The sequence below is a fragment of the Tachypleus tridentatus genome, chromosome 5 (assembly GCF_004210375.1).
Source record: "Tachypleus tridentatus isolate NWPU-2018 chromosome 5, ASM421037v1, whole genome shotgun sequence".
NCBI lineage: Eukaryota > Metazoa > Arthropoda > Merostomata > Xiphosura > Limulidae > Tachypleus > Tachypleus tridentatus.
In genome coordinates, this window is record NC_134829.1 from 32,712,542 (window position 1) to 32,722,212 (window position 9,671).

General features: G+C 29.0%; 1 protein-coding gene across 37 annotated transcripts in view; it reads left to right on the plus strand.

The window, feature by feature from the left end:
- Positions 1-9,671, plus strand: part of LOC143250866 (uncharacterized) — a 36,648-nt gene that overhangs the window by 3,066 nt on the left and 23,911 nt on the right. For 13 of the 37 annotated variants that reach the window (XR_013028386.1, XR_013028385.1, XR_013028387.1 and 10 more), the window contains 4 exons: positions 3,600-3,814; positions 4,216-4,433; positions 6,907-7,037; positions 7,951-8,215. The exons of 6 other annotated variants lie outside the window; for them this stretch is intronic. The gene's annotated coding sequence lies outside the window, so the exon portion shown is untranslated. Of the gene's footprint in view, positions 1-3,599; positions 3,815-4,215; positions 4,434-5,282; positions 5,600-6,906; positions 7,038-7,950; positions 8,216-9,671 lie in introns of those variants that run through there. 18 more of the 37 variants (XR_013028401.1, XR_013028397.1, XR_013028395.1 and 15 more) reach the window with 3 other exon arrangements.

Below are 9,671 nucleotides of genomic sequence, written 5' to 3' on the forward strand. Positions count from 1 at the left end.
CTTTATTACCTAGATTATTCTACTTATTGTGAAACCTAATTAATAGTTAATTTTGCTTCACTGCATCTTTGATTTGTTGGATTTCTAGTTAAATATGCAAAATGCAACAAAAACAAAACTTGTTTAAAAACAAGTAGAGTTTGGTTTGTTTAGCAACCATATAATTTATAGAAAATATTTGAATTAAGAAAAGCAAGTTTAAAAAAACTAGTCAGCAGAACAAAAACAATACACAAATTATTGCATGCTTTTGGATTTGTTTACCTATTTGTTCAGCACCAAGTCAAAATACCGACTTGGCTGAACAGATTATGTTGGAAACCTCAAGCTGTAATAAAGATAAGGTAATAGTTGAGAGTTATATTTAGCCTTTTGCCCAACAAAGCCAGGTAAATCTTTGACATTAACCAAGGTAATAATTGAGAGTTATATTTAGCCTTATTATTTCACCCAACAAAGCAAGGTAAACCCCTGACATTAACCAAGGTAATAATTTAGTTATATTTAGCCTTATTATTTCACCCAACAAAGCCAGGTAAACCCCTGACATTAACCAAGGTAATAATTGAGAGTTATTTAGCCTTATTATTTCACCCAACAAAGCCAGGTAAACCCTTGACATTAACGAAGGTAATAATTGAGAATTATATTTAGCCTTATTATTTCACCCAACAAAGCCAGGTAAACCTCTGACATTAATCAAGGTAATAATTGAGAGTTATATTTAGCCTTATTATTTCACCCAACAAAGCCAGGTAAACCCCTGACATTAACCAAGGTAATAATTGAGAGTTATTTAGCCTTATTATTTCACCCAACAAAGCCAGGTAAACTCTTGACATTAACGAAGGTAATAATTGAGAATTATATTTAGCCTTATTATTTCACCCAACAAAGCCAGGTAAACCTCTGACATTAATCAAGGTAATAATTGAGAGTTATATTTAGCCTTATTATTTCACCCAACAAAGCCAGGTAAACCCCTGACATTAACCACTTGTAAATAATAAACAGTGGACTCTCATTTTTAAAGATTTACATAATTGATCTTTGTAGAATATATTTTTCCTATGATGTATTTTGTTATGGATTTACATCCTCTTGAAGGAAACTATATAGACAGTGTTAAGAATAGACATGCAGACTGATTTGCTACAATTCTCAACACATAAAAATGAGAGCAAAAAATAATATAGAATACAATATGAAAAATTTGCTAAAATTGTGTTGTTTTTTAAACTAGTAAGATACATTGGTATTAATAAATACAAGGTTTTCAGCACAAAATTATGATTGCATTTTTAAATATTTTTTTCTGATTTTATTTTTGTGAATTGAAAATGAGGTCATGTTTCAAAGGCAATTTGTTAAAGTTCTAACAAAATCTGTAATCTTTAGCAGATTGTTTGTAAAAGTTTGTAATATTATTAAATGTATATAAAACGGTGATTCATATATTTTTCTGTTCTGGTTTGGTTCCAATTCCAAAAGTTTTGAACACGTTTTGTTGTTTTTGTGTGTTTTGTTGTTGTTGTTGCATTCTAGTTTGAATTAAATAGAATATTGGTTAAGTTTTCCTAACCAAATGGTTCTGCATTGGTTTATTTTCCTGAATAACATTCGCAAACAGCATGAAATACAGTAAACTCTAAAAAACTCTACTCCAAGAAAAAAACAGTATGAATGTGTCCATCTGCATCAATAAATACACAGACTTCCTGTCTATTGAAACAGCAGTACTTATGTTGCACCTTTTAACTAAGTTTATAGCAGTCTAATTTTTTTATTTCTTTATTGTGGTTTCTTTCCCCATGTTCTTGTTTATAATTTTAGAAAAGTGAAACTTCCTAACATTTTCACTGAAAACATAATGCAGAAATGATTTCCTGCAAGTAATCAATTATTCCAAAAAATATTTATCATTACTGTCAGACATGCAACAAATGTATTCACACCTGCAACTTTCTGACACATTTGTTTTGAATATAACAATAAAAATGAAAAACAAGCAATTTGTATTGTTATACACAAGTTTGTGATTCAGATTTAATTAAAAATAACTCGAGACAAGCCACTCTTTATTATCTTATAACACTATGTAACAGAATTTTTATTTTTTCTTGTTCCTGTGCAGAAAACTGTTATTTCCCAATTGCTTATGCCTAAAGTAAATGGAAAAGACATATTTTTCTCTTCAAACTTTGCTTTTGTGACCTGGGAGCATATAATGAAAACATAATGGGAGACTATATTTGGGGCTGATACATGAAAGTGATTTACATTACAGTTGCAAATCTCGAAAAACTACTCACTTCTAAACATTTTTGTATAACTTTAGTATAAATACATGTAAATCTTGATTCATATGTTGTTTTATTCAGATATTATGTAAATGAAAATGTGCAAATTTGCCCATTTTTACATAGAAAATAAGTTAATTTCTAAATTTCATTATGCCAGTCACAAAAACAAAGTTTGAAGGGAATAATGGCCATTTTTTGTACTTTAACAACATAAGCAGTTAAGAAATAATACATACTATCCAGGAACAAAATTTGTGTTGCATAGTGTAATTAATGTGTGAATCTCAAATAATGAATAAGTCTACAACAAAAAAACAACAACATAGCTCCAGTTATGATAAACAATGTATTAAACTTTCATAACCCCCTGATCAGCATGCATGTGTATCTCGCAGAGAAATTTTATTTAAGTTTGTTTTTTTATTTAATTTCACTTACCTAGCCTAATAACTTTTACATTTTAGTTTCTTTTGTTAAAAATGTGTAATTATGAATAAAAATTGTATAAAAACAAGATACTTAGCACTTACTTTAGGCACTGAAGCTATTTTGTACTCAAGTGATTTGCTACTTTCTTTCATAACTTTTGTATTTTGAAAGTATGTGTTTGTACAGAGAATGATTATTGATTAATGTAGCTTTCAGATATGTATTATAAAACACAAATGCTAAACCAGAGTGCCCCAAAACTACTATAATTTATCTAACTTTCTAACTACTGTAAACAACTAGGTCATAAAGTCTGCTAGGAAATGGGGCATTTCAATGATAAAAATAAAGATGTACTTCACAGAATGCTCTTTATAGTGGTAATAAAAATGTGTAATTTAAAAACATGACATGGAAGGAGTTTCTGTGGTGAGTGTAACAAATTTACTGATATCTAAGAAAATAATGGAGGGTCCTTATTTTAAATTCTAGCCTTTCAGTATCTATAGTTGATTATTCTAATTGATGGACATTCTACAACCCTTGTGAGTAAAGAAAGATAATTTAGCCTTATTATTTCACCCAACTAAGCCAGGTAAACCTCTGACATTAACCAAGGTAATAATTGAGAGTTATATTTAGCCTTATTATTTCACCCAACAAAGCCAGGTAAACCTCTGATATTAACCAAGGTAATAGTTGAGAGTTATATTTAGCCTTATTATTTCACCCAACAAAGCCAGGTAAACCCCTGACATTAACCACTGGTAAATAATAAACAGTGGACTCTCTTTTTTTAAAGATTTACATAATTGACCTTTGTAGAATCTATTTTTACCTATGATGTATTTTGTTATGGATTTACAGCCTCTTGAAGAGAACTGAATAGACAGTGTTAAGAACAGACATGCAGACTGATATGCTACAATTCTCAACACTTAAGAATGAGAGCAAAAAAGAATATAGAATACATCAACGTACCATATCTGCTATATTCAATGAAATATTCTAATGGCCATTTGATTAATTACAAAAAAACAACAAAAAACATTGGAATTAGTATGAAAACAAAATACTTGAGTGTAAGCATGAGTTTATAAAGCACAATTTGATTATTTTACCTTATAGCAGATTAGTTTTTGTTCCATGATTTCTTAATTTAAAAAAATGTATGAACAGAAATTATGTGTTAGAAATCATTTACCATTTCTCTATAGCTAATTTTTGTAGTATATAGTATTAATCTTTGAAAACCATGTTATACTTGTTATTTATATTTTTGGATAAATAGTTTTGATTAAGCCTTTAATAAAATTATAAAATATTGAATATTGTAATTTTAAACAATTTCTTAGAGTAAATGAAAGGTTTTTGTAGATTATTAATTTTTCACTTTGTTTTTTGTTAGTATTTTTAAGTTTCTTTAAGTAGAGATGTTGATTATAATCTTTTAACTGTATGTTTTTTCTTATAATTTTTATAGCTTCAAGACCTACTTGTGTTGCCAAGTTTAATACATTTACATCATCGTGAATTCTGTTAAAATACAAAAAAATCATATAATCAGCACAGAAATCAGTGGAAACGGATGTGAAATTTGTGACGTACCTGTGAACATGCTGTTATACAGATTAGAAACTTAAGAAAATAATTTGATTCATACAGTAGAAGTACAATTTGCTGTAGAGAAGCCATTTGATGGTAATATTTCCAGTAAAAGGCAGTACCACTTGTCTGATGTAGAAGGCAGTAAAATTATTATTTTGTAATATTTGTAGAAATAAAACTCAAATTATCAGTCTCAAAATATGCTGATATGAAAGATTAATAGTATGTGGATGTAATGAATTTAATGAAAGTGTTCTACTTGGTGAGAATCTTGGAGCACATAATCCAAGCTACAGTCAGTGGCATACCTCATTTTTACTGTTTTAAGACAAGGTTTACATGTATGTTTTAAAAAAAAGGACCATGAGACATGCAACCACAGTTAAATAAAAGACTGATAGATGTAAATTCACATTTGGGAAAAAGAACTGTAATTAGAAAAGAGTTTCACCCTTTAGAGCTATTGTGAGAGAGTATGATATGGCAGTGATTAAAGAAATGTGTTTAAACATTTTTATTTTAGCTGAGATGCAGTTGCAGTACGAAGAAATGTGCCAAAGTTATTAATGTACATTTGATAATTCTGTATCTTTGTCACTGATAAAATTGCAAAATTATGAAACTGCATGTTTTTGGTGAAATAACTAGTTGTAGTTAGCATACTTGCTTACTCCATCTTATATATATATATATTATATATATTATATTATATATATAAGAACATATATATATATGTTCTTAACTGTATCTTTACTGTTGTTAATATTGTACTTTTATTTCTGGTTTATTCATGGCTTGAACTTTATGATAGTAAACTAGATAATTGGATGTTTGTGTTTCTATTTAGCTGTTACAACTGTAGCTAGTACACATTTCAGGAGTAAGATCTACAGGTTCTTATTTATTTAAGGTATTAATACATTCTTGATACATGTATTTCAGCCACTTATATTGCAATATTCTGAGTGCTGAAGGTTACCGTATCTGTTATTAACAAGATTGTTTCACTTGCTGGTACCAAGCTGGTTTTCCAGTCACCATTTGAGTTGCATGGTGTACCCAGGCTAAGTATGAGGAAATAGTGATAGCAAGACCACAGCTTTAACTACTTTGAATAGTTGCCAAGGCAATTAATATTTGGGCCATCCAGCTCGACTCAAGCCCACTCAGTTGTTGTAATGCAAATTTGGTGGTCTTGTGATTAGAAATACTATGCCCAAGTAGTTGCTCTTTGAAGATAATAAGAAAATAGAAATTAGGTAAACTGTACATTTTCCCATATTTCTGTTAATTAGCTCATGACTAATACAAATGATAGGCCTATTCTAAAGCTTTGTCAGCTTTCAGCTTTTAATGATAAAATATTTGTTTTAATATAAGTTGATGCCATTGATTTTGTTGACTCAGGAGATAGTGATTTACCCAGCTTCTGGAAAAAAAATAATAACTAGCATCTGTTTGCTAGTGTCTTGAAAACTAAGGTCAGGTCTGTTATTTCTATTATCAATTAAATCAGGAAAAAGTTGTTCTTTAATATTATTTTATAAAAAAATAAAATCTGGCATGTGATCCTTGCACTGGAGATAGTGCAGATAACCCATTGTGTAGCAACAATAAACACAAATATTTATGTAAAAACTGCTAGTTTGGGTTGAGAAAATTTTTTTATGTAGAGGAGTTTGGTCCTCAACCCAAACCAGCCATTTTTACATATATATTTTTCTCTACAAGTGGGTTTTCTCGTCATCACTGAAACACAAATATTCTTTATTAAAATTTTATGAAGAAAGGGTCCTCATGGCTTAGGATGTCGTCTTGATTCTAAGTTTAAATGTTTTCCTGTGTGATAGGTGGGTCTCATCTCTTAATAGTTTATAGATGTGTTTATTACCATGTCAAAACAAAACTATTAATTCCTTTAAAGTAATGGCATTTATTAATTATGCAGTTTGTATTTGGCTGTAAGATCTCATTATTTTAGGTTAAGTTACAGATATTTGATTTAAACTACATGCATGTATAGCAAAATATTAACATCACAATTAATATTTCAATGGACATACAATTTTTTTTATTTCCAGCTTTGATATCAGATAATGGAGTAACAGCTTATTTCATATACTTCATTAAAATGGAAAATAATGATTATTCCATTGTTGTCAGTGGCCTGGCAAAACCTGATGGTTAGGATGCTTGATTTGCAATTTTCAGACTGTGGGATCAAAACCCATCACAGAACATATCCTTTCAGTTGGGGGGGTATAATAATGTTACTGTGAATCCCACAGAAAAGTGTTGCTTAAGAGTTGGCATTGATGAGTTACCTTCCCTCTAGTCTGTTATTTCTAAATTAGGAATGACTGGTACATATAGCTTTTGAAGCGTGATATGCAAAATTTTAATAAGAAACAAACAGTTTTTATTTTTAGTGAATGGGTAATACCTGTTTTACACCATTATTCAAGTTATTAAGTTATGTACCTGTACATTGTTGTTGTTTTTTTAAATATTATAAGCATATGCTTTATAAAGTTATAATATTGTTTTTTTTTACTATTTTTTTTAGATTTGAAACAAAACTTATTTGGTGAAACAAATCCAGAAATTGAGTTAGAAAGAAGATCTCTTGCTTGTGAATTTGACTTTGAATCGAGAAAAAAATATCAAAATTCCATAGCACTTTGTGAGATATCCCCAGTAAGAGCTCTTTTTTTGTTTTTTTTTATTGTTTCGGAAGAGTCATATTTGTTCTTGTGACTGGAATTTAGATTTTAGTTTTGTTTCAGTATTATTCTCTAATATACAATTGGTGATTTTTTTACTTTCTAATAGTAATGTAGAACAGTATTTAGGTGTTATGAGTAATAAGTTAAGACTGTTAAAACTTGTCCTTTTTAAGAGCCCCAGTTGTGAAAAACTTACCTAAATTTAGGAAAAAAAACTGATTGGAGACTCCAGATTATGTAACTCTCATCCAGTGATATAATCTTAAAAAGCTGCTTCTTTTGATTGAAAAATATACTCATAAGTGAACTCTGTGACATTTATAAATGCTCCTTACCTTTGGATTCATACTTGAATAAAATATTAATTGGAAGTGAAGAAATGATGCTAAAAGTGGTCAAAATTGCATTACAGTAGAAGAAAACAAGGTGTATGATATTGATTATGGAGAAGATGGAAATGCTGAAACCTCTAATACTGTTACTGCTATATACAGCTGTAGCTTATCTTACTACATGCATTTCAAATCTGAAAAAAAAAGATTCTGAATAGTAGAGTCAAGTAGTTTATTTCTACTAGTCAGCACCTTCTGGTACATAATATTTCAAAATTTGACATGTCAAGATGAGCGAGTTTTTTTAACCTAGGGTTTTAAGTAATGTATTATATAGGGATGTAGGATATCTTCAGCAGGATTGTTTGAATACATCTGTTGAACTAAAGTTAACTGATTCAGTACCAAACTATAATATAGCAAGTGAGATTGATACTAGTTTCTAAATATGTGTGTGTAATATTTATGTTTATAAGAAGTTTTAACCAATATTTTGAAATATTACTTTGTGGCATTCATTCTTTATGACATGAGGCTTGTGTTTTTTTCCAGGAAAATTTTGTTGTGAAAGGCGAATCCCCCACCTTATCAAAAGAATGTAGCATTGTTTCAGTTTTCGTTGAAAGTGAAGTTGAAAATGATAAAGGGGGTGAAGAGAATGATCATTTGATGAAAAACAACAGAGAGTTGAAGGGTGGAATTCCTTTAAAAAGGCATCTGTGGAAATCTCATGTTTGTGAGATTTGTGACAGACGGTTTACACATGCTGGAAGTTTAAAAATTCATCGCTTGATTCACACAGGAGAGAAGCCATTTTCTTGTGACAGGTGTGGAAAGAAGTTTAGAGTAGGCAGTCACTTAAAGGATCATCTTTTAATCCATACTGGAGAAAAACCATATTCATGTAATGTCTGTGGGAGAACATTTACAAGAGCTGGAAGTTTAAAAAGGCATTATTTAATCCATGAAAGAGACCATTCTTTTGTACTATCTATGAATTAAAAATTTATGACAGTTAGTTAATTGAAACAAAATCATTAGGTTTTTCATAAAATTCATTATAAGTTTATAAAAGTGGTAATTAATGCAGAAAGGAGAGTAATCAAAGCATGTACACTGTGTGAAGGATTGAAAATAAAGATTTATTTTAATCTTTTACAAATATCACAGTTTGACATGTGTGGAAAAACAATTAAATATTTCTTCCTTAAAAATGATGCATTCTCAACTTGACACAAAAATTCAGTTACTAGTTTTTGTTTCATACAAGCCTGTGTTTTAAGTATAACATAGTAAAAGGTAATAAAATTTAAACATTTAAATTTGTCATTTGTTTGTATTTTGTATTGCATTAGTCTCATCATAAGAATTTTTTGTACAGTATTTCTTGTAAAACAATTTTTTATATATATATCTCTTTAGGTTTCACATCACATTGTGCTACCTATACTTTATTATAAGATGATAAAATTTCTGTGGCTTTTAACATAATTGAAAATTTTACTAAACCATTCATATATGAAAAGTTTAATTTGATCTCATTTTGTATATCACAAAATATACTTAATATAACAATACTATTATGTTTTGCTTTGCTGTAATATTATTACTACATTAATTATATACAAAATTACATTGAATAAGCTTAGCATGTAAATGGCAGTTTGTAGTGGCATTAAGGTATTTACTAACTTGCAGAGCACATTTACATTTACTATCTAGGATGAGAAAAGAAAAAGATTAAAAGCTATTACTTCTTTATATATAATTGTCTGAAGACAGGGATGTTGTTATTTTAAGTTAATTGCTTGAGAGAAATAATTATCAGTTGATCATTTCTTTATCATTTGTATCTCCAGAATTAGATTTTTGCAATGTGTCTGAATTTATAAAATGTCATCAGTAATTTTGTTTGTAAATCTTGATGTTATATGTACCTAAATAGTACAATAAATGTTTACAATCACATTTTAACTGCTCATTTCAAAAGAAAAATATAGTATTATGTACACTACATAGTAAAAATAAAACTTTATCTTTCTTGTTAACTATACTTAATGTTTTAATTATTTGCTGTTTACCTTACACAATGTAAACCAAACTAGTTACCACTTGTCCAATTGTTTTGATAAGTTTTGTTGACTCTCCTTCATACTTATCATGCCATATCTGTAGTATGTATAAAATGGATTATTGTCTTCTCATAAAAAAATACAACTGTAGTTTTTTTTTTAAGTCTGTCATATCATCCATTTAAAGATGACAAAGGGAAG